Below are 23,765 nucleotides of genomic sequence, written 5' to 3' on the forward strand. Positions count from 1 at the left end.
TTAGATGCTGTGTTACTTGGAAATTACCGACTTCTTTAGACTTTGTATAATGATGACAAAGTAAGCCAGAGTGAATGAATCTAAAGGTTTTGCACATCTTACTTTTCTATGCTTTAACAGCAACCTGCACACAAAGATCAGAAAACGGAATGAAAATAAGACACTGCTGAGATTTGAACTCAGGATCTCCTGTTCAACTAAGCCACAGCACCACATGAAAGCTGCTGTGTTACTTCAAAATTGCCTGCTTCTCTAAACTTCATATAATGGTAACAAAATAAGCCAGTGTGAATAATTCTAAAGGTTTTAACCATCTAAGCCACAGCACCACATTTTAGATGCTGTGTTACTTGGAAATTACCGACTTCTTTAAACTTTGTATAATGATGACAAAGTAAGCCATAGTGAATGAATCTAAAGGTTTTGCACATCTTACTTTTCTATGCTTTAACCGCAACCTGCACACAAAGATCATAAAACGGAATGAAAATAAGGCACTGCTGAGATTTTAACTCAGGATCTCCTGTTTACTAGACAGGCGCTTTAACCAAGTAAGCCACAGCACCACATGAAAGCTACTGTGTTACTTGAAAATTGCCTGCTTCTCTAAACTTCGTATAATGGTAACAAAATAAGCCAGAGTGAATAAATCTAAAGGTTTTAACCATCTAAGCCATAGCACCACATTTTAGATGCTGTGTTACTTGGAAATTACCGACTTCTTTAGACTTTGTATAATGATGACAAAGTAAGCCAGAGTGAATGAATCTAAAGGTTTTGCACATCTTACTTTTCTATGCATTAACAGCAACCTGCACACAAAGATCAGAAAACGGAATGAAAATAAGACACTGCTGAGATTTGAACTCAGGATCTCCTGTTCAACTAAGCCACAGCACCACATGAAAGCTGCTGTGTTACTTCAAAATTGCCTGCTTCTCTAAACTTCGTATAATGGTAACAAAATAAGCCAGTGTGAATAAATCTAAAGGTTTTAACCATCTAAGCCACAGCACCACATTTTAGATGCTGTGTACTTGGAAATTACCGACTTCTTTAAACTTTGTATAATGATGACAAAGTAAGCCATAGTGAATGAATCTAAAGGTTTTGCACATCTTACTTTTCTATGCTTTAACCGCAACCTGCACACAAAGATCATAAAACGGAATGAAAATAAGGCACTGCTGAGATTTTAACTCAGGATCTCCTGTTTACTAGACAGGCGCTTTAACCAACTAAGCCACAGCACCACATGAAAGCTACTGTGTTACTTGAAAATTGCCTGCTTCTCTAAACTTCGTATAATGGTAACAAAATAAGCCAGAGTGAATAAATCTAAAGGTTTTAACCATCTAAGCCATAGCACCACATTTTAGATGCTGTGTTACTTGGAAATTACCGACTTCTTTAAACTTTGTATAATGATGACAAAGTAAGCCATAGTGAATGAATCTAAAGGTTTTGCACATCTTACTTTTCTATGCTTTAACCGCAACCTGCACACAAAGATCATAAAACGGAATGAAAATAAGGCACTGCTGAGATTTGAACTTAGGATCTCCTGTTTACTAGACAGGCGCTTTGACCAACTAAGCCACAGCACCACATGAAAGCTACCGTGTTACTTGAAAATTGTCTGCTTCTCTAAACTTCGTATAATGGTAACAAATTAAGCCAGAGTGAATAAATCTAAAGGTTTTAACCATCTAAGCCACAGCACCACATTTTAGATGCTGTGTTACTTGGAAATTACCGACTTCTTTAAACTCTGTATAATGATGACAAAGTAAGCCATAGTGAATGAATCTAAAGGTTTTGCACATCTTACTTTTCTATGCTTTAACCGCAACCTGCACACAAAGATCATAAAACGGAATGAAAATAAGACACTGCTGAGATTTGAACTCAGGACCTCCTGTTTACTAGACAGGCGCTTTAACCAACTAAGCCACAGCACCACATGAAAGCTACTGATTTACTTGAAAATTGCCTGCTTCTCTAAACTTCGTATAATGGTAACAAAATAAGCCAGAGTGAATAAATCTAAAGGTTTTAACCATCTAAGCCATAGCACCACATTTTAGATGCTGTGTTACTTGGAAATTACCGACTTCTTTAGACTTTGTATAATGATGACAAAGTAAGCCAGAGTGAATGAATCTAAAGGTTTTGCACATCTTACTTTTCTATGCTTTAACAGCAACCTGCACACAAAGATCAGAAAACGGAATGAAAATAAGACACTGCTGAGATTTGAACTCAGGATCTCCTGTTCAACTAAGCCACAGCACCACATGAAAGCTGCTGTGTTACTTCAAAATTGCCTGCTTCTCTAAACTTCATATAATGGTAACAAAATAAGCCAGTGTGAATAATTCTAAAGGTTTTAACCATCTAAGCCACAGCACCACATTTTAGATGCTGTGTTACTTGGAAATTACCGACTTCTTTAAACTTTGTATAATGATGACAAAGTAAGCCATAGTGAATGAATCTAAAGGTTTTGCACATCTTACTTTTCTATGCTTTAACAGCAAACTTCAAACAAAGATCCTAAAACAGAATGAAAATAAGGCACTGCTGAGATTTGAACTCAGGATCTCCTGTTTACTAGACAGGCGCTTTGACCAACTAAGCCACAGCACCACATGAAAGCTACTGTGTTAGTTGAAAATTGCCTGCTTCTCTAAACTTCGTATAATGGTAACAAATTAAGCCAGAGTGAATAAATCTAAAGGTTTTAACCATCTAAGCCACAGCACCACATTTTAGATGCTGTGTTACTTGGAAATTACCAACTTCTTTAAACTTTGTATACTGATGACAAAGTAAGCCAGAGTGAATGAATCTAAAGATTTTGCACATCTTACTTTTCTATGCTTTAACAGCAACCTGCACACAAAGATCAGAAAACGGAATGAAAATAAGGCACTGCTGAGATTTGAACTCAGGATCTCCTGTTTACTAGACAGGCGCTTTGACCAACTAAGCCACAGCACCACATGAAAGCTACCGTGTTACTTGAAAATTGTCTGCTTCTCTAAACTTCGTATAATGGTAACAAATTAAGCCAGAGTGAATAAATCTAAAGGTTTTAACCATCTAAGCCACAGCACCACATTTTAGATGCTGTGTTACTTGGAAATTACCGACTTCTTTAAACTTTGTATAATGATGACAAAGTAAGCCAGAGTGAATGAATCTAAAGATTTTGCACATCTTACTTTTCTATGCTTTAACCGCAACCTGCACACAAAGATCATAAAAAAGAATGAAAATAAGGCACTGCTGAGATTTTAACTCAGGATCTCCTGTATACTAGACAGGCGCTTTAACCAACTAAGCCACAGCACCACATGAAAGCTACTGTGTTACTTGAAAATTGTCTGCTTCTCTAAACTTCGTATAATGGTAAAAAATTAAGCCAGAGTGAATAAATCTAAAGGTTTTAACCATCTAAGCCACAGCACCACATTTTAGATGCTGTGTTACTTGGAAATTACCGACTTCTTTAAACTCTGTATAATGATGACAAAGTAAGCCAGAGTGAATAAATCTAAAGATTTTGCACATCTTACTTTTCTATGCTTTAACAGCAACCTGCACACAAAGATCAGAAAACGGAATGAAAATAAGGCACTGCTGAGATTTGAACTCAGGATCTCCTGTTTACTAGATAGGCGCTTTAACCAACTAAGCCACAGCACCACATGAAAGCTACTGATTTACTTGAAAATTGCCTGCTTCTCTAAACTTCGTATAATGGTAACAAAATAAGCCAGAGTGAATAAATCTAAAGGTTTTAACCATCTAAGCCATAGCACCACATTTTAGATGCTGTGTTACTTGGAAATTACCGACTTCTTTAGACTTTGTATAATGATGACAAAGTAAGCCAGAGTGAATGAATCTAAAGGTTTTGCACATCTTACTTTTCTATGCTTTAACAGCAACCTGCACACAAAGATCAGAAAACGGAATGAAAATAAGACACTGCTGAGATTTGAACTCAGGATCTCCTGTTCAACTAAGCCACAGCACCACATGAAAGCTGCTGTGTTACTTCAAAATTGCCTGCTTCTCTAAACTTCGTATAATGGTAACAAAATAAGCCAGTGTGAATAAATCTAAAGGTTTTAACCATCTAAGCCACAGCACCACATTTTAGATGCTGTGTTACTTGGAAATTACCGACTTCTTTAAACTTTGTATAATGATGACAAAGTAAGCCATAGTGAATGAATCTAAAGGTTTTGCACATCTTACTTTTCTATGCTTTAACCGCAACCTGCACACAAAGATCATAAAACGGAATGAAAATAAGGCACTGCTGAGATTTTAACTCAGGATCTCCTGTTTACTAGACAGGCGCTTTAACCAAGTAAGCCACAGCACCACATGAAAGCTACTGTGTTACTTGAAAATTGCCTGCTTCTCTAAACTTCGTATAATGGTAACAAAATAAGCCAGAGTGAATAAATCTAAAGGTTTTAACCATCTAAGCCATAGCACCACATTTTAGATGCTGTGTTACTTGGAAATTACCGACTTCTTTAGACTTTGTATAATGATGACAAAGTAAGCCAAAGTGAATGAATCTAAAGGTTTTGCACATCTTACTTTTCTATGCATTAACAGCAACCTGCACACAAAGATCAGAAAACGGAATGAAAATAAGACACTGCTGAGATTTGAACTCAGGATCTCCTGTTCAACTAAGCCACAGCACCACATGAAAGCTGCTGTGTTACTTCAAAATTGCCTGCTTCTCTAAACTTCGTATAATGGTAACAAAATAAGCCAGTGTGAATAAATCTAAAGGTTTTAACCATCTAAGCCACAGCACCACATTTTAGATGCTGTGTACTTGGAAATTACCGACTTCTTTAAACTTTGTATAATGATGACAAAGTAAGCCATAGTGAATGAATCTAAAGGTTTTGCACATCTTACTTTTCTATGCTTTAACCGCAACCTGCACACAAAGATCATAAAACGGAATGAAAATAAGGCACTGCTGAGATTTTAACTCAGGATCTCCTGTTTACTAGACAGGCGCTTTAACCAACTAAGCCACAGCACCACATGAAAGCTACTGTGTTACTTGAAAATTGCCTGCTTCTCTAAACTTCGTATAATGGTAACAAAATAAGCCAGAGTGAATAAATCTAAAGGTTTTAACCATCTAAGCCATAGCACCACATTTTAGATGCTGTGTTACTTGGAAATTACCGACTTCTTTAAACTTTGTATAATGATGACAAAGTAAGCCATAGTGAATGAATCTAAAGGTTTTGCACATCTTACTTTTCTATGCTTTAACCGCAACCTGCACACAAAGATCATAAAACGGAATGAAAATAAGGCACTGCTGAGATTTGAACTTAGGATCTCCTGTTTACTAGACAGGCGCTTTGACCAACTAAGCCACAGCACCACATGAAAGCTACCGTGTTACTTGAAAATTGTCTGCTTCTCTAAACTTCGTATAATGGTAACAAATTAAGCCAGAGTGAATAAATCTAAAGGTTTTAACCATCTAAGCCACAGCACCACATTTTAGATGCTGTGTTACTTGGAAATTACCGACTTCTTTAAACTCTGTATAATGATGACAAAGTAAGCCATAGTGAATGAATCTAAAGGTTTTGCACATCTTACTTTTCTATGCTTTAACCGCAACCTGCACACAAAGATCATAAAACGGAATGAAAATAAGACACTGCTGAGATTTGAACTCAGGACCTCCTGTTTACTAGACAGGCGCTTTAACCAACTAAGCCACAGCACCACATGAAAGCTACTGATTTACTTGAAAATTGCCTGCTTCTCTAAACTTCGTATAATGGTAACAAAATAAGCCAGAGTGAATAAATCTAAAGGTTTTAACCATCTAAGCCATAGCACCACATTTTAGATGCTGTGTTACTTGGAAATTACCGACTTCTTTAGACTTTGTATAATGATGACAAAGTAAGCCAGAGTGAATGAATCTAAAGGTTTTGCACATCTTACTTTTCTATGCTTTAACAGCAACCTGCACACAAAGATCAGAAAACGGAATGAAAATAAGACACTGCTGAGATTTGAACTCAGGATCTCCTGTTCAACTAAGCCACAGCACCACATGAAAGCTGCTGTGTTACTTCAAAATTGCCTGCTTCTCTAAACTTCATATAATGGTAACAAAATAAGCCAGTGTGAATAATTCTAAAGGTTTTAACCATCTAAGCCACAGCACCACATTTTAGATGCTGTGTTACTTGGAAATTACCGACTTCTTTAAACTTTGTATAATGATGACAAAGTAAGCCATAGTGAATGAATCTAAAGGTTTTGCACATCTTACTTTTCTATGCTTTAACCGCAACCTGCACACAAAGATCATAAAACGGAATGAAAATAAGGCACTGCTGAGATTTTAACTCAGGATCTCCTGTTTACTAGACAGGCGCTTTAACCAAGTAAGCCACAGCACCACATGAAAGCTACTGTGTTACTTGAAAATTGCCTGCTTCTCTAAACTTCGTATAATGGTAACAAAATAAGCCAGAGTGAATAAATCTAAAGGTTTTAACCATCTAAGCCATAGCACCACATTTTAGATGCTGTGTTACTTGGAAATTACCGACTTCTTTAAACTTTGTATAATGATGACAAAATAAGCCATAGTGAATGAATCTAAAGGTTTTGCACATCTTACTTTTCTATGCTTTAACCGCAACCTGCACACAAAGATCAGAAAACGGAATGAAAATAAGGCACTGGTGAGATTTTAACTCAGGATCTCCTGTTTACTAGACAGGCGCTTTAACCAACTAAGCCACAGCACCACATGAAAGCTACTGTGTTACTTGAAAATTGCCTGCTTCTCTAAACTTCGTATAATGGTAACAAAATAAGCCAGAGTGAATAAATCTAAAGGTTTTAACCATCTAAGCCATAGCACCACATTTTAGATGCTGTGTTACTTGGAAATTACCGACTTCTTTAGACTTTGTATAATGATGACAAAGTAAGCCAGAGTGAATGAATCTAAAGGTTTTGCACATCTTACTTTTCTATGCATTAACAGCAACCTGCACACAAAGATCAGAAAACGGAATGAAAATAAGACACTGCTGAGATTTGAACTCAGGATCTCCTGTTCAACTAAGCCACAGCACCACATGAAAGCTGCTGTGTTACTTCAAAATTGCCTGCTTCTCTAAACTTCGTATAATGGTAACAAAATAAGCCAGTGTGAATAAATCTAAAGGTTTTAACCATCTAAGCCACAGCACCACATTTTAGATGCTGTGTTACTTGGAAATTACCGACTTCTTTAAACTTTGTATAATGATGACAAAGTAAGCCATAGTGAATGAATCTAAAGGTTTTGCACATCTTACTTTTCTATGCTTTAACCGCAACCTGCACACAAAGATCATAAAACGGAATGAAAATAAGGCACTGCTGAGATTTTAACTCAGGATCTCCTGTTTACTAGACAGGCGCTTTAACCAACTAAGCCACAGCACCACATGAAAGCTACTGTGTTACTTGAAAATTGCCTGCTTCTCTAAACTTCGTATAATGGTAACAAAATAAGCCAGAGTGAATAAATCTAAAGGTTTTAACCATCTAAGCCATAGCACCACATTTTAGATGCTGTGTTACTTGGAAATTACCGACTTCTTTAAACTTTGTATAATGATGACAAAGTAAGCCATAGTGAATGAATCTAAAGGTTTTGCACATCTTACTTTTCTATGCTTTAACCGCAACCTGCACACAAAGATCATAAAACGGAATGAAAATAAGGCACTGCTGAGATTTGAACTCAGGATCTCCTGTTTACTAGACAGGCGCTTTGACCAACTAAGCCACAGCACCACATGAAAGCTACTGTGTTACTTGAAAATTGTCTGCTTCTCTAAACTTCGTATAATAGTAACAAATTAAGCCAGAGTGAATAAATCTAAAGGTTTTAACCATCTAAGCCACAGCACCACATTTTAGATGCTGTGTTACTTGGAAATTACCGACTTCTTTAAACTTTGTATAATGATGACAAAGTAAGCCATAGTGAATGAATCTAAAGGTTCTGCACATCTTATTTTCTATGCTTTAACAGCAAACTTCAAACAAAGATCCTAAAACAGAATGAAAATAAGGCACTGCTGAGATTTGAACTCAGGATCTCCTGTTTACTAGACAGGCGCTTTGACCAACTAAGCCACAGCACCACATGAAAACTACTGTGTTAGTTGAAAATTGCCTGCTTCTCTAAACTTCGTATAATGGTAACAAATTAAGCCAGAGTGAATAAATCTAAAGGTTTTAACCATCTAAGCCACAGCACCACATTTTAGATGCTGTGTTACTTGGAAATTACCGACTTCTTTAAACTTTGTATACTGATGACAAAGTAAGCCAGAGTGAATGAATCTAAAGATTTTGCACATCTTACTTTTCTATGCTTTAACAGCAACCTGCACACAAAGATCAGAAAACGGAATGAAAATAAGGCACTGCTGAGATTTGAACTCAGGATCTCCTGTTTACTAGACAGGCGCTTTGACCAACTAAGCCACAGCACCACATGAAAGCTACCGTGTTACTTGAAAATTGTCTGCTTCTCTAAACTTCGTATAATGGTAACAAAATAAGCCAGAGTGAATAAATCTAAAGGTTTTAACCATCTAAGCCATAGCACCACATTTTAGATGCTGTGTTACTTGGAAATTACCGACTTCTTTAGACTTTGTATAATGATGACAAAGTAAGCCAGAGTGAATGAATCTAAAGGTTTTGCACATCTTACTTTTCTATGCATTAACAGCAACCTGCACACAAAGATCAGAAAACGGAATGAAAATAAGACACTGCTGAGATTTGAACTCAGGATCTCCTGTTCAACTAAGCCACAGCACCACATGAAAGCTGCTGTGTTACTTCAAAATTGCCTGCTTCTCTAAACTTCGTATAATGGTAACAAAATAAGCCAGTGTGAATAAATCTAAAGGTTTTAACCATCTAAGCCATAGCACCACATTTTAGATGCTGTGTAATTGGAAATTACCGACTTCTTTAAACTTTGTATAATGATGACAAAGTAAGCCATAGTGAATGAATCTAAAGGTTTTGCACATCTTACTTTTCTATGCTTTAACCGCAACCTGCACACAAAGATCATAAAACGGAATGAAAATAAGGCACTGCTGAGATTTTAACTCAGGATCTCCTGTTTACTAGACAGGCGCTTTAACCAACTAAGCCACAGCACCACATGAAAGCTACGGTGTTACTTGAAAATTGCCTGCTTCTCTAAACTTCGTATAATGGTAACAAAATAAGCCAGAGTGAATAAATCTAAAGGTTTTAACCATCTAAGCCATAGCACCACATTTTAGATGCTGTGTTACTTGGAAATTACCGACTTCTTTAAACTTTGTATAATGATGACAAAGTAAGCCATAGTGAATGAATCTAAAGGTTTTGCACATCTTACTTTTCTATGCTTTAACCGCAACCTGCACACAAAGATCATAAAACGGAATGAAAATAAGGCACTGCTGAGATTTGAACTTAGGATCTCCTGTTTACTAGACAGGCGCTTTGACCAACTAAGCCACAGCACCACATGAAAGCTACCGTGTTACTTGAAAATTGTCTGCTTCTCTAAACTTCGTATAATGGTAACAAATTAAGCCAGAGTGAATAAATCTAAAGGTTTTAACCATCTAAGCCACAGCACCACATTTTAGATGCTGTGTTACTTGGAAATTACCGACTTCTTTAAACTCTGTATAATGATGACAAAGTAAGCCATAGTGAATGAATCTAAAGGTTTTGCACATCTTACTTTTCTATGCTTTAACCGCAACCTGCACACAAAGATCATAAAACGGAATGAAAATAAGACACTGCTGAGATTTGAACTCAGGACCTCCTGTTTACTAGACAGGCGCTTTAACCAACTAAGCCACAGCACCACATGAAAGCTACTGATTTACTTGAAAATTGCCTGCTTCTCTAAACTTCGTATAATGGTAACAAAATAAGCCAGAGTGAATAAATCTAAAGGTTTTAACCATCTAAGCCATAGCACCACATTTTAGATGCTGTGTTACTTGGAAATTACCGACTTCTTTAGACTTTGTATAATGATGACAAAGTAAGCCAGAGTGAATGAATCTAAAGGTTTTGCACATCTTACTTTTCTATGCTTTAACAGCAACCTGCACACAAAGATCAGAAAACGCAATGAAAATAAGACACTGCTGAGATTTGAACTCAGGATCTCCTGTTCAACTAAGCCACAGCACCACATGAAAGCTGCTGTGTTACTTCAAAATTGCCTGCTTCTCTAAACTTCATATAATGGTAACAAAATAAGCCAGTGTGAATAATTCTAAAGGTTTTAACCATCTAAGCCACAGCACCACATTTTAGATGCTGTGTTACTTGGAAATTACCGACTTCTTTAAACTTTGTATAATGATGACAAAGTAAGCCATAGTGAATGAATCTAAAGGTTTTGCACATCTTACTTTTCTATGCTTTAACCGCAACCTGCACACAAAGATCATAAAACGGAATGAAAATAAGGCACTGCTGAGATTTTAACTCAGGATCTCCTGTTTACTAGACAGGCGCTTTAACCAAGTAAGCCACAGCACCACATGAAAGCTACTGTGTTACTTGAAAATTGCCTGCTTCTCTAAACTTCGTATAATGGTAACAAAATAAGCCAGAGTGAATAAATCTAAAGGTTTTAACCATCTAAGCCATAGCACCACATTTTAGATGCTGTGTTACTTGGAAATTACCGACTTCTTTAAACTTTGTATAATGATGACAAAATAAGCCATAGTGAATGAATCTAAAGGTTTTGCACATCTTACTTTTCTATGCTTTAACCGCAACCTGCACACAAAGATCAGAAAACGGAATGAAAATAAGGCACTGGTGAGATTTTAACTCAGGATCTCCTGTTTACTAGACAGGCGCTTTAACCAACTAAGCCACAGCACCACATGAAAGCTACTGTGTTACTTGAAAATTGCCTGCTTCTCTAAACTTCGTATAATGGTAACAAAATAAGCCAGAGTGAATAAATCTAAAGGTTTAAACCATCTAAGCCATAGCACCACATTTTAGATGCTGTGTTACTTGGAAATTACCGACTTCTTTAGACTTTGTATAATGATGACAAAGTAAGCCAGAGTGAATGAATCTAAAGGTTTTGCACATCTTACTTTTCTATGCATTAACAGCAACCTGCACACAAAGATCAGAAAACGGAATGAAAATAAGACACTGCTGAGATTTGAACTCAGGATCTCCTGTTCAACTAAGCCACAGCACCACATGAAAGCTGCTGTGTTACTTCAAAATTGCCTGCTTCTCTAAACTTCGTATAATGGTAACAAAATAAGCCAGTGTGAATAAATCTAAAGGTTTTAACCATCTAAGCCACAGCACCACATTTTAGATGCTGTGTTACTTGGAAATTACCGACTTCTTTAAACTTTGTATAATGATGACAAAGTAAGCCATAGTGAATGAATCTAAAGGTTTTGCACATCTTACTTTTCTATGCTTTAACCGCAACCTGCACACAAAGATCATAAAACGGAATGAAAATAAGGCACTGCTGAGATTTTAACTCAGGATCTCCTGTTTACTAGACAGGCGCTTTAACCAACTAAGCCACAGCACCACATGAAAGCTACTGTGTTACTTGAAAATTGCCTGCTTCTCTAAACTTCGTATAATGGTAACAAAATAAGCCAGAGTGAATAAATCTAAAGGTTTTAACCATCTAAGCCATAGCACCACATTTTAGATGCTGTGTTACTTGGAAATTACCGACTTCTTTAAACTTTGTATAATGATGACAAAGTAAGCCATAGTGAATGAATCTAAAGGTTTTGCACATCTTACTTTTCTATGCTTTAACCGCAACCTGCACACAAAGATCATAAAACGGAATGAAAATAAGGCACTGCTGAGATTTTAACTCAGGATCTCCTGTTTACTAGACAGGCGCTTTGACCAACTAAGCCACAGCACCACATGAAAGCTACTGTGTTACTTGAAAATTGTCTGCTTCTCTAAACTTCGTATAATAGTAACAAATTAAGCCAGAGTGAATAAATCTAAAGGTTTTAACCATCTAAGCCACAGCACCACATTTTAGATGCTGTGTTACTTGGAAATTACCGACTTCTTTAAACTTTGTATAATGATGACAAAGTAAGCCATAGTGAATGAATCTAAAGGTTCTGCACATCTTATTTTCTATGCTTTAACAGCAAACTTCAAACAAAGATCCTAAAACAGAATGAAAATAAGGCACTGCTGAGATTTGAACTCAGGATCTCCTGTTTACTAGACAGGCGCTTTGACCAACTAAGCCACAGCACCACATGAAAACTACTGTGTTAGTTGAAAATTGCCTGCTTCTCTAAACTTCGTATAATGGTAACAAATTAAGCCAGAGTGAATAAATCTAAAGGTTTTAACCATCTAAGCCACAGCACCACATTTTAGATGCTGTGTTACTTGGAAATTACCAACTTCTTTAAACTTTGTATACTGATGACAAAGTAAGCCAGAGTGAATGAATCTAAAGATTTTGCACATCTTACTTTTCTATGCTTTAACAGCAACCTGCACACAAAGATCAGAAAACGGAATGAAAATAAGGCACTGCTGAGATTTGAACTCAGGATCTCCTGTTTACTAGACAGGCGCTTTGACCAACTAAGCCACAGCACCACATGAAAGCTACCGTGTTACTTGAAAATTGTCTGCTTCTCTAAACTTCGTATAATGGTAACAAATTAAGCCAGAGTGAATAAATCTAAAGGTTTTAACCATCTAAGCCACAGCACCACATTTTAGATGCTGTGTTACTTGGAAATTACCGACTTCTTTAAACTCTGTATAATGATGACAAAGTAAGCCAGAGTGAATGAATCTAAAGATTTTGCACATCTTACTTTTCTATGCTTTAACCGCAACCTGCACACAAAGATCATAAAAAAGAATGAAAATAAGGCACTGCTGAGATTTTAACTCAGGATCTCCTGTATACTAGACAGGCGCTTTAACCAACTAAGCCACAGCACCACATGAAAGCTACTGTGTTACTTGAAAATTGCCTGCTTCTCTAAACTTCGTATAATGGTAACAAAATAAGCCAGAGTGAATAAATCTAAAGGTTTTAACCATCTAAGATATAGCACCACATTTTAGATGCTGTGTTACTTGGAAATTACAGACTTCTTTAAACTTTGTATAATGATGACAAAGTAAGCCATAGTGAATGAATCTAAAGGTTTTGCACATCTTACTTTTCTATGCTTTAACCGCAACCTGCACACAAAGATCATAAAACGGAATGAAAATAAGGCACTGCTGAGATTTGAACTCAGGATCTCCTGTTTACTAGACAGGCGCTTTGACCAACTAAGCCACAGCACCACATGAAAGCAACCATGTTACTTGAAAATTGTCTGCTTCTCTAAACTTCGTATAATGGTAACAAATTAAGCCAGAGTGAATAAATCTAAAGGTTTTAACCATCTAAGCCACAGCACCACATTTTAGATGCTGTGTTACTTGGAAATTACCGACTTCTTTAAACTTTGTATAATGATGACAAAGTAAGCCATAGTGAATGAATCTAAAGGTTTTGCACATCTTACTTTTCTATGCTTTAACCGCAACCTGCACACAAAGATCATAAAACGGAATGAAAATAAGGCACTGCTGAGATTTTAACTCAGGATCTCCTGTTTACTAGACAGGCGCTTTAACCAAGTAAGCCACAGCACCACATGAAAGCTACTGTGTTACTTGAAAATTGCCTGCTTCTCTAAACTTCGTATAATGGTAACAAAATAAGCCAGAGTGAATAAATCTAAAGGTTTTAACCATCTAAGCCATAGCACCACATTTTAGATGCTGTGTTACTTGGAAATTACCGACTTCTTTAAACTTTGTATAATGATGACAAAATAAGCCATAGTGAATGAATCTAAAGGTTTTGCACATCTTACTTTTCTATGCTTTAACCGCAACCTGCACACAAAGATCAGAAAACGGAATGAAAATAAGGCACTGGTGAGATTTTAACTCAGGATCTCCTGTTTACTAGACAGGCGCTTTAACCAACTAAGCCACAGCACCACATGAAAGCTACTGTGTTACTTGAAAATTGCCTGCTTCTCTAAACTTCGTATAATGGTAACAAAATAAGCCAGAGTGAATAAATCTAAAGGTTTTAACCATCTAAGCCATAGCACCACATTTTAGATGCTGTGTTACTTGGAAATTACCGACTTCTTTAGACTTTGTATAATGATGACAAAGTAAGCCAGAGTGAATGAATCTAAAGGTTTTGCACATCTTACTTTTCTATGCTTTAACCGCAACCTGCACACAAAGATCATAAAACGGAATGAAAATAAGGCACTGCTGAGATTTGAACTTAGGATCTCCTGTTTACTAGACAGGCGCTTTGACCAACTAAGCCACAGCACCACATGAAAGCTACCGTGTTACTTGAAAATTGTCTGCTTCTCTAAACTTCGTATAATGGTAACAAATTAAGCCAGAGTGAATAAATCTAAAGGTTTTAACCATCTAAGCCACAGCACCACATTTTAGATGCTGTGTTACTTGGAAATTACCGACTTCTTTAAACTCTGTATAATGATGACAAAGTAAGCCATAGTGAATGAATCTAAAGGTTTTGCACATCTTACTTTTCTATGCTTTAACCGCAACCTGCACACAAAGATCATAAAACGGAATGAAAATAAGACACTGCTGAGATTTGAACTCAGGACCTCCTGTTTACTAGACAGGCGCTTTAACCAACTAAGCCACAGCACCACATGAAAGCTACTGATTTACTTGAAAATTGCCTGCTTCTCTAAACTTCGTATAATGGTAACAAAATAAGCCAGAGTGAATAAATCTAAAGGTTTTAACCATCTTAGCCATAGCACCACATTTTAGATGCTGTGTTACTTGGAAATTACCGACTTCTTTAGACTTTGTATAATGATGACAAAGTAAGCCAGAGTGAATGAATCTAAAGGTTTTGCACATCTTACTTTTCTATGCTTTAACAGCAACCTGCACACAAAGATCAGAAAACGGAATGAAAATAAGACACTGCTGAGATTTGAACTCAGGATCTCCTGTTCAACTAAGCCACAGCACCACATGAAAGCTGCTGTGTTACTTCAAAATTGCCTGCTTCTCTAAACTTCATATAATGGTAACAAAATAAGCCAGTGTGAATAATTCTAAAGGTTTTAACCATCTAAGCCACAGCACCACATTTTAGATGCTGTGTTACTTGGAAATTACCGACTTCTTTAAACTTTGTATAATGATGACAAAGTAAGCCATAGTGAATGAATCTAAAGGTTTTGCACATCTTACTTTTCTATGCTTTAACAGCAAACTTCAAACAAAGATCCTAAAACAGAATGAAAATAAGGCACTGCTGAGATTTGAACTCAGGATCTCCTGTTTACTAGACAGGCGCTTTGACCAACTAAGCCACAGCACCACATGAAAGCTACTGTGTTAGTTGAAAATTGCCTGCTTCTCTAAACTTCGTATAATGGTAACAAATTAAGCCAGAGTGAATAAATCTAAAGGTTTTAACCATCTAAGCCACAGCACCACATTTTAGATGCTGTGTTACTTGGAAATTACCAACTTCTTTAAACTTTGTATACTGATGACAAAGTAAGCCAGAGTGAATGAATCTAAAGATTTTGCACATCTTACTTTTCTATGCTTTAACAGCAACCTGCACACAAAGATCAGAAAACGGAATGAAAATAAGGCACTGCTGAGATTTGAACTCAGGATCTCCTGTTTACTAGACAGGCGCTTTGACCAACTAAGCCACAGCACCACATGAAAGCTACCGTGTTACTTGAAAATTGTCTGCTTCTCTAAACTTCGTATAATGGTAACAAATTAAGCCAGAGTGAATAAATCTAAAGGTTTTAACCATCTAAGCCACAGCACCACATTTTAGATGCTGTGTTACTTGGAAATTACCGACTTCTTTAAACTTTGTATAATGATGACAAAGTAAGCCAGAGTGAATGAATCTAAAGATTTTGCACATCTTACTTTTCTATGCTTTAACCGCAACCTGCACACAAAGATCATAAAAAAGAATGAAAATAAGGCACTGCTGAGATTTTAACTCAGGATCTCCTGTATACTAGACAGGCGCTTTAACCAACTAAGCCACAGCACCACATGAAAGCTACTGTGTTACTTGAAAATTGTCTGCTTCTCTAAACTTCGTATAATGGTAAAAAATTAAGCCAGAGTGAATAAATCTAAAGGTTTTAACCATCTAAGCCACAGCACCACATTTTAGATGCTGTGTTACTTGGAAATTACCGACTTCTTTAAACTCTGTATAATGATGACAAAGTAAGCCAGAGTGAATAAATCTAAAGATTTTGCACATCTTACTTTTCTATGCTTTAACAGCAACCTGCACACAAAGATCAGAAAACGGAATGAAAATAAGGCACTGCTGAGATTTGAACTCAGGATCTCCTGTTTACTAGACAGGCGCTTTAACCAACTAAGCCACAGCACCACATGAAAGCTACTGATTTACTTGAAAATTGCCTGCTTCTCTAAACTTCGTATAATGGTAACAAAATAAGCCAGAGTGAATAAATCTAAAGGTTTTAACCATCTAAGCCATAGCACCACATTTTAGATGCTGTGTTACTTGGAAATTACCGACTTCTTTAGACTTTGTATAATGATGACAAAGTAAGCCAGAGTGAATGAATCTAAAGGTTTTGCACATCTTACTTTTCTATGCTTTAACAGCAACCTGCACACAAAGATCAGAAAACGGAATGAAAATAAGACACTGCTGAGATTTGAACTCAGGATCTCCTGTTCAACTAAGCCACAGCACCACATGAAAGCTGCTGTGTTACTTCAAAATTGCCTGCTTCTCTAAACTTCGTATAATGGTAACAAAATAAGCCAGTGTGAATAAATCTAAAGGTTTTAACCATCTAAGCCACAGCACCACATTTTAGATGCTGTGTTACTTGGAAATTACCGACTTCTTTAAACTTTGTATAATGATGACAAAGTAAGCCATAGTGAATGAATCTAAAGGTTTTGCACATCTTACTTTTCTATGCTTTAACCGCAACCTGCACACAAAGATCATAAAACGGAATGAAAATAAGGCACTGCTGAGATTTTAACTCAGGATCTCCTGTTTACTAGACAGGCGCTTTAACCAAGTAAGCCACAGCACCACATGAAAGCTACTGTGTTACTTGAAAATTGCCTGCTTCTCTAAACTTCGTATAATGGTAACAAAATAAGCCAGAGTGAATAAATCTAAAGGTTTTAACCATCTAAGCCATAGCACCACATTTTAGATGCTGTGTTACTTGGAAATTACCGACTTCTTTAGACTTTGTATAATGATGACAAAGTAAGCCAAAGTGAATGAATCTAAAGGTTTTGCACATCTTACTTTTCTATGCATTAACAGCAACCTGCACACAAAGATCAGAAAACGGAATGAAAATAAGACACTGCTGAGATTTGAACTCAGGATCTCCTGTTCAACTAAGCCACAGCACCACATGAAAGCTGCTGTGTTACTTCAAAATTGCCTGCTTCTCTAAACTTCGTATAATGGTAACAAAATAAGCCAGTGTGAATAAATCTAAAGGTTTTAACCATCTAAGCCACAGCACCACATTTTAGATGCTGTGTACTTGGAAATTACCGACTTCTTTAAACTTTGTATAATGATGACAAAGTAAGCCATAGTGAATGAATCTAAAGGTTTTGCACATCTTACTTTTCTATGCTTTAACCGCAACCTGCACACAAAGATCATAAAACGGAATGAAAATAAGGCACTGCTGAGATTTGAACTCAGGATCTCCTGTTTACTAGACAGGCGCTTTAACCAACTAAGCCACAGCACCACATGAAAGCTACTGATTTACTTGAAAATTGCCTGCTTCTCTAAACTTCGTATAATGGTAACAAAATAAGCCAGAGTGAATAAATCTAAAGGTTTTAACCATCTAAGCCATAGCACCACATTTTAGATGCTGTGTTACTTGGAAATTACCGACTTCTTTAGACTTTGTATAATGATGACAAAGTAAGCCAGAGTGAATGAATCTAAAGGTTTTGCACATCTTACTTTTCTATGCTTTAACAGCAACCTGCACACAAAGATCAGAAAACGGAATGAAAATAAGACACTGCTGAGATTTGAACTCAGGATCTCCTGTTCAACTAAGCCACAGCACCACATGAAAGCTGCTGTGTTACTTCAAAATTGCCTGCTTCTCTAAACTTCGTATAATGGTAACAAAATAAGCCAGTGTGAATAAATCTAAAGGTTTTAACCATCTAAGCCACAGCACCACATTTTAGATGCTGTGTTACTTGGAAATTACCGACTTCTTTAAACTTTGTATAATGATGACAAAGTAAGCCATAGTGAATGAATCTAAAGGTTTTGCACATCTTACTTTTCTATGCTTTAACCGCAACCTGCACACAAAGATCATAAAACGGAATGAAAATAAGGCACTGCTGAGATTTTAACTCAGGATCTCCTGTTTACTAGACAGGCGCTTTAACCAAGTAAGCCACAGCACCACATGAAAGCTACTGTGTTACTTGAAAATTGCCTGCTTCTCTAAACTTCGTATAATGGTAACAAAATAAGCCAGAGTGAATAAATCTAAAGGTTTTAACCATCTAAGCCATAGCACCACATTTTAGATGCTGTGTTACTTGGAAATTACCGACTTCTTTAGACTTTGTATAATGATGACAAAGTAAGCCAAAGTGAATGAATCTAAAGGTTTTGCACATCTTACTTTTCTATGCATTAACAGCAACCTGCACACAAAGATCAGAAAACGGAATGAAAATAAGACACTGCTGAGATTTGAACTCAGGATCTCCTGTTCAACTAAGCCACAGCACCACATGAAAGCTGCTGTGTTACTTCAAAATTGCCTGCTTCTCTAAACTTCGTATAATGGTAACAAAATAAGCCAGTGTGAATAAATCTAAAGGTTTTAACCATCTAAGCCACAGCACCACATTTTAGATGCTGTGTACTTGGAAATTACCGACTTCTTTAAACTTTGTATAATGATGACAAAGTAAGCCATAGTGAATGAATCTAAAGGTTTTGCACATCTTACTTTTCTATGCTTTAACCGCAACCTGCACACAAAGATCATAAAACGGAATGAAAATAAGGCACTGCTGAGATTTTAACTCAGGATCTCCTGTTTACTAGACAGGCGCTTTAACCAACTAAGCCACAGCACCACATGAAAGCTACTGTGTTACTTGAAAATTGCCTGCTTCTCTAAACTTCGTATAATGGTAACAAAATAAGCCAGAGTGAATAAATCTAAAGGTTTTAACCATCTAAGCCATAGCACCACATTTTAGATGCTGTGTTACTTGGAAATTACCGACTTCTTTAAACTTTGTATAATGATGACAAAGTAAGCCATAGTGAATGAATCTAAAGGTTTTGCACATCTTACTTTTCTATGCTTTAACCGCAACCTGCACACAAAGATCATAAAACGGAATGAAAATAAGGCACTGCTGAGATTTGAACTTAGGATCTCCTGTTTACTAGACAGGCGCTTTGACCAACTAAGCCACAGCACCACATGAAAGCTACCGTGTTACTTGAAAATTGTCTGCTTCTCTAAACTTCGTATAATGGTAACAAATTAAGCCAGAGTGAATAAATCTAAAGGTTTTAACCATCTAAGCCACAGCACCACATTTTAGATGCTGTGTTACTTGGAAATTACCGACTTCTTTAAACTCTGTATAATGATGACAAAGTAAGCCATAGTGAATGAATCTAAAGGTTTTGCACATCTTACTTTTCTATGCTTTAACCGCAACCTGCACACAAAGATCATAAAACGGAATGAAAATAAGACACTGCTGAGATTTGAACTCAGGACCTCCTGTTTACTAGACAGGCGCTTTAACCAACTAAGCCACAGCACCACATGAAAGCTACTGATTTACTTGAAAATTGCCTGCTTCTCTAAACTTCGTATAATGGTAACAAAATAAGCCAGAGTGAATAAATCTAAAGGTTTTAACCATCTAAGCCATAGCACCACATTTTAGATGCTGTGTTACTTGGAAATTACCGACTTCTTTAGACTTTGTATAATGATGACAAAGTAAGCCAGAGTGAATGAATCTAAAGGTTTTGCACATCTTACTTTTCTATGCTTTAACAGCAACCTGCACACAAAGATCAGAAAACGGAATGAAAATAAGACACTGCTGAGATTTGAACTCAGGATCTACTGTTCAACTAAGCCACAGCACCACATGAAAGCTGCTGTATTACTTCAAAATTGCCTGCTTCTCTAAACTTCATATAATGGTAACAAAATAAGCCAGTGTGAATAATTCTAAAGGTTTTAACCATCTAAGCCACAGCACCACATTTTAGATGCTGTGTTACTTGGAAATTACCGACTTCTTTAAACTTTGTATAATGATGACAAAGTAAGCCATAGTGAATGAATCTAAAGGTTTTGCACATCTTACTTTTCTATGCTTTAACCGCAACCTGCACACAAAGATCATAAAACGGAATGAAAATAAGGCACTGCTGAGATTTTAACTCAGGATCTCCTGTTTACTAGACAGGCGCTTTAACCAAGTAAGCCACAGCACCACATGAAAGCTACTGTGTTACTTGAAAATTGCCTGCTTCTCTAAACTTCGTATAATGGTAACAAAATATGCCAGAGTGAATAAATCTAAAGGTTTTAACCATCTAAGCCATAGCACCACATTTTAGATGCTGTGTTACTTGGAAATTACCGACTTCTTTAAACTTTGTATAATGATGACAAAATAAGCCATAGTGAATGAATCTAAAGGTTTTGCACATCTTACTTTTCTATGCTTTAACCGCAACCTGCACACAAAGATCAGAAAACGGAATGAAAATAAGGCACTGGTGAGATTTTAACTCAGGATCTCCTGTTTACTAGACAGGCGCTTTAACCAACTAAGCAACAGCACCACATGAAAGCTACTGTGTTACTTGAAAATTGCCTGCTTCTCTAAACTTCGTATAATGGTAACAAAATAAGCCAGAGTGAATAAATCTAAAGGTTTTAACCATCTAAGCCATAGCACCACATTTTAGATGCTGTGTTACTTGGAAATTACCGACTTCTTTAGACTTTGTATAATGATGACAAAGTAAGCCAGAGTGAATGAATCTAAAGATTTTGCACATCTTACTTTTCTATGCTTTAACAGCAACCTGCACACAAAGATCAGAAAACGGAATGAAAATAAGGCACTGCTGAGATTTGAACTCAGGATCTCCTGTTTACTAGACAGGCGCTTTGACCAACTAAGCCACAGCACCACATGAAAGCTACCGTGTTACTTGAAAATTGTCTGCTTCTCTAAACTTCGTATAATGGTAACAAAATAAGCCAGAGTGAATAAATCTAAAGGTTTTAACCATCTAAGCCATAGCACCACATTTTAGATGCTGTGTTACTTGGAAATTACCGACTTCTTTAGACTTTGTATAATGATGACAAAGTAAGCCAGAGTGAATGAATCTAAAGGTTTTGCACATCTTACTTTTCTATGCATTAACAGCAACCTGCACACAAAGATCAGAAAACGGAATGAAAATAAGACACTGCTGAGATTTGAACTCAGGATCTCCTGTTCAACTAAGCCACAGCACCACATGAAAGCTGCTGTGTTACTTCAAAATTGCCTGCTTCTCTAAACTTCGTATAATGGTAACAAAATAAGCCAGTGTGAATAAATCTAAAGGTTTTAACCATCTAAGCCATAGCACCACATTTTAGATGCTGTGTAATTGGAAATTACCGACTTCTTTAAACTTTGTATAATGATGACAAAGTAAGCCATAGTGAATGAATCTAAAGGTTTTGCACATCTTACTTTTCTATGCTTTAACCGCAACCTGCACACAAAGATCATAAAACGGAATGAAAATAAGGCACTGCTGAGATTTTAACTCAGGATCTCCTGTTTACTAGACAGGCGCTTTAACCAACTAAGCCACAGCACCACATGAAAGCTACGGTGTTACTTGAAAATTGCCTGCTTCTCTAAACTTCGTATAATGGTAACAAAATAAGCCAGAGTGAATAAATCTAAAGGTTTTAACCATCTAAGCCATAGCACCACATTTTAGATGCTGTGTTACTTGGAAATTACCGACTTCTTTAAACTTTGTATAATGATGACAAAGTAAGCCATAGTGAATGAATCTAAAGGTTTTGCACATCTTACTTTTCTATGCTTTAACCGCAACCTGCACACAAAGATCATAAAACGGAATGAAAATAAGGCACTGCTGAGATTTGAACTTAGGATCTCCTGTTTACTAGACAGGCGCTTTGACCAACTAAGCCACAGCACCACATGAAAGCTACCGTGTTACTTGAAAATTGTCTGCTTCTCTAAACTTCGTATAATGGTAACAAATTAAGCCAGAGTGAATAAATCTAAAGGTTTTAACCATCTAAGCCACAGCACCACATTTTAGATGCTGTGTTACTTGGAAATTACCGACTTCTTTAAACTCTGTATAATGATGACAAAGTAAGCCATAGTGAATGAATCTAAAGGTTTTGCACATCTTACTTTTCTATGCTTTAACCGCAACCTGCACACAAAGATCATAAAACGGAATGAAAATAAGACACTGCTGAGATTTGAACTCAGGACCTCCTGTTTACTAGACAGGCGCTTTAACCAACTAAGCCACAGCACCACATGAAAGCTACTGATTTACTTGAAAATTGCCTGCTTCTCTAAACTTCGTATAATGGTAACAAAATAAGCCAGAGTGAATAAATCTAAAGGTTTTAACCATCTAAGCCATAGCACCACATTTTAGATGCTGTGTTACTTGGAAATTACCGACTTCTTTAGACTTTGTATAATGATGACAAAGTAAGCCAGAGTGAATGAATCTAAAGGTTTTGCACATCTTACTTTTCTATGCTTTAACAGCAACCTGCACACAAAGATCAGAAAACGCAATGAAAATAAGACACTGCTGAGATTTGAACTCAGGATCTCCTGTTCAACTAAGCCACAGCACCACATGAAAGCTGCTGTGTTACTTCAAAATTGCCTGCTTCTCTAAACTTCATATAATGGTAACAAAATAAGCCAGTGTGAATAATTCTAAAGGTTTTAACCATCTAAGCCACAGCACCACATTTTAGATGCTGTGTTACTTGGAAATTACCGACTTCTTTAAACTTTGTATAATGATGACAAAGTAAGCCATAGTGAATGAATCTAAAGGTTTTGCACATCTTACTTTTCTATGCTTTAACCGCAACCTGCACACAAAGATCATAAAACGGAATGAAAATAAGGCACTGCTGAGATTTTAACTCAGGATCTCCTGTTTACTAGACAGGCGCTTTAACCAAGTAAGCCACAGCACCACATGAAAGCTACTGTGTTACTTGAAAATTGCCTGCTTCTCTAAACTTCGTATAATGGTAACAAAATAAGCCAGAGTGAATAAATCTAAAGGTTTTAACCATCTAAGCCATAGCACCACATTTTAGATGCTGTGTTACTTGGAAATTACCGACTTCTTTAAACTTTGTATAATGATGACAAAA

The 23,765-nt window shown here is 36.6% G+C and overlaps 19 non-coding genes across 19 annotated transcripts; all 19 read right to left on the reverse strand.

The window, feature by feature from the left end:
* Nucleotides 1-1,887: 1,887 nt before the first annotated feature.
* Nucleotides 1,888-1,961, reverse strand: TRNAT-AGU (transfer RNA threonine (anticodon AGU)). The gene has a single exon. It is a non-coding gene; the product is annotated as a tRNA-Thr (tRNA).
* Nucleotides 1,962-2,575: 614 nt separating this feature from the next.
* TRNAT-AGU (transfer RNA threonine (anticodon AGU)) lies at nt 2,576-2,649 on the reverse strand. Its single transcript has one exon. It is a non-coding gene; the product is annotated as a tRNA-Thr (tRNA).
* Nucleotides 2,650-2,929: 280 nt separating this feature from the next.
* TRNAT-AGU (transfer RNA threonine (anticodon AGU)) lies at nt 2,930-3,003 on the reverse strand. The gene has a single exon. It is a non-coding gene; the product is annotated as a tRNA-Thr (tRNA).
* Nucleotides 3,004-5,720: 2,717 nt separating this feature from the next.
* On the reverse strand, nt 5,721-5,794 carry TRNAT-AGU (transfer RNA threonine (anticodon AGU)). The gene has a single exon. It is a non-coding gene; the product is annotated as a tRNA-Thr (tRNA).
* A 2,010-nt stretch (nt 5,795-7,804) lies between these two features.
* On the reverse strand, nt 7,805-7,878 carry TRNAT-AGU (transfer RNA threonine (anticodon AGU)). Its single transcript has one exon. It is a non-coding gene; the product is annotated as a tRNA-Thr (tRNA).
* Nucleotides 7,879-8,157: 279 nt separating this feature from the next.
* TRNAT-AGU (transfer RNA threonine (anticodon AGU)) lies at nt 8,158-8,231 on the reverse strand. The gene has a single exon. It is a non-coding gene; the product is annotated as a tRNA-Thr (tRNA).
* A 280-nt stretch (nt 8,232-8,511) lies between these two features.
* On the reverse strand, nt 8,512-8,585 carry TRNAT-AGU (transfer RNA threonine (anticodon AGU)). The gene has a single exon. It is a non-coding gene; the product is annotated as a tRNA-Thr (tRNA).
* A 1,321-nt stretch (nt 8,586-9,906) lies between these two features.
* TRNAT-AGU (transfer RNA threonine (anticodon AGU)) lies at nt 9,907-9,980 on the reverse strand. Its single transcript has one exon. It is a non-coding gene; the product is annotated as a tRNA-Thr (tRNA).
* Nucleotides 9,981-12,343: 2,363 nt separating this feature from the next.
* Nucleotides 12,344-12,417, reverse strand: TRNAT-AGU (transfer RNA threonine (anticodon AGU)). Its single transcript has one exon. It is a non-coding gene; the product is annotated as a tRNA-Thr (tRNA).
* Nucleotides 12,418-12,697: 280 nt separating this feature from the next.
* On the reverse strand, nt 12,698-12,771 carry TRNAT-AGU (transfer RNA threonine (anticodon AGU)). The gene has a single exon. It is a non-coding gene; the product is annotated as a tRNA-Thr (tRNA).
* A 634-nt stretch (nt 12,772-13,405) lies between these two features.
* On the reverse strand, nt 13,406-13,479 carry TRNAT-AGU (transfer RNA threonine (anticodon AGU)). Its single transcript has one exon. It is a non-coding gene; the product is annotated as a tRNA-Thr (tRNA).
* A 1,342-nt stretch (nt 13,480-14,821) lies between these two features.
* TRNAT-AGU (transfer RNA threonine (anticodon AGU)) lies at nt 14,822-14,895 on the reverse strand. The gene has a single exon. It is a non-coding gene; the product is annotated as a tRNA-Thr (tRNA).
* Nucleotides 14,896-15,509: 614 nt separating this feature from the next.
* Nucleotides 15,510-15,583, reverse strand: TRNAT-AGU (transfer RNA threonine (anticodon AGU)). The gene has a single exon. It is a non-coding gene; the product is annotated as a tRNA-Thr (tRNA).
* A 280-nt stretch (nt 15,584-15,863) lies between these two features.
* Nucleotides 15,864-15,937, reverse strand: TRNAT-AGU (transfer RNA threonine (anticodon AGU)). The gene has a single exon. It is a non-coding gene; the product is annotated as a tRNA-Thr (tRNA).
* Nucleotides 15,938-16,571: 634 nt separating this feature from the next.
* Nucleotides 16,572-16,645, reverse strand: TRNAT-AGU (transfer RNA threonine (anticodon AGU)). The gene has a single exon. It is a non-coding gene; the product is annotated as a tRNA-Thr (tRNA).
* Nucleotides 16,646-17,946: 1,301 nt separating this feature from the next.
* TRNAT-AGU (transfer RNA threonine (anticodon AGU)) lies at nt 17,947-18,020 on the reverse strand. Its single transcript has one exon. It is a non-coding gene; the product is annotated as a tRNA-Thr (tRNA).
* A 2,009-nt stretch (nt 18,021-20,029) lies between these two features.
* Nucleotides 20,030-20,103, reverse strand: TRNAT-AGU (transfer RNA threonine (anticodon AGU)). The gene has a single exon. It is a non-coding gene; the product is annotated as a tRNA-Thr (tRNA).
* Nucleotides 20,104-21,425: 1,322 nt separating this feature from the next.
* Nucleotides 21,426-21,499, reverse strand: TRNAT-AGU (transfer RNA threonine (anticodon AGU)). The gene has a single exon. It is a non-coding gene; the product is annotated as a tRNA-Thr (tRNA).
* A 1,321-nt stretch (nt 21,500-22,820) lies between these two features.
* Nucleotides 22,821-22,894, reverse strand: TRNAT-AGU (transfer RNA threonine (anticodon AGU)). The gene has a single exon. It is a non-coding gene; the product is annotated as a tRNA-Thr (tRNA).
* Between the last annotated feature and the right edge of the window lie 871 nt (nt 22,895-23,765).

The sequence above is a fragment of the Crinia signifera genome, chromosome 11, assembly GCF_055691185.1.
Source record: "Crinia signifera chromosome 11, ASM5569118v1, whole genome shotgun sequence".
NCBI classification, from domain to species: domain Eukaryota; kingdom Metazoa; phylum Chordata; class Amphibia; order Anura; family Myobatrachidae; genus Crinia; species Crinia signifera.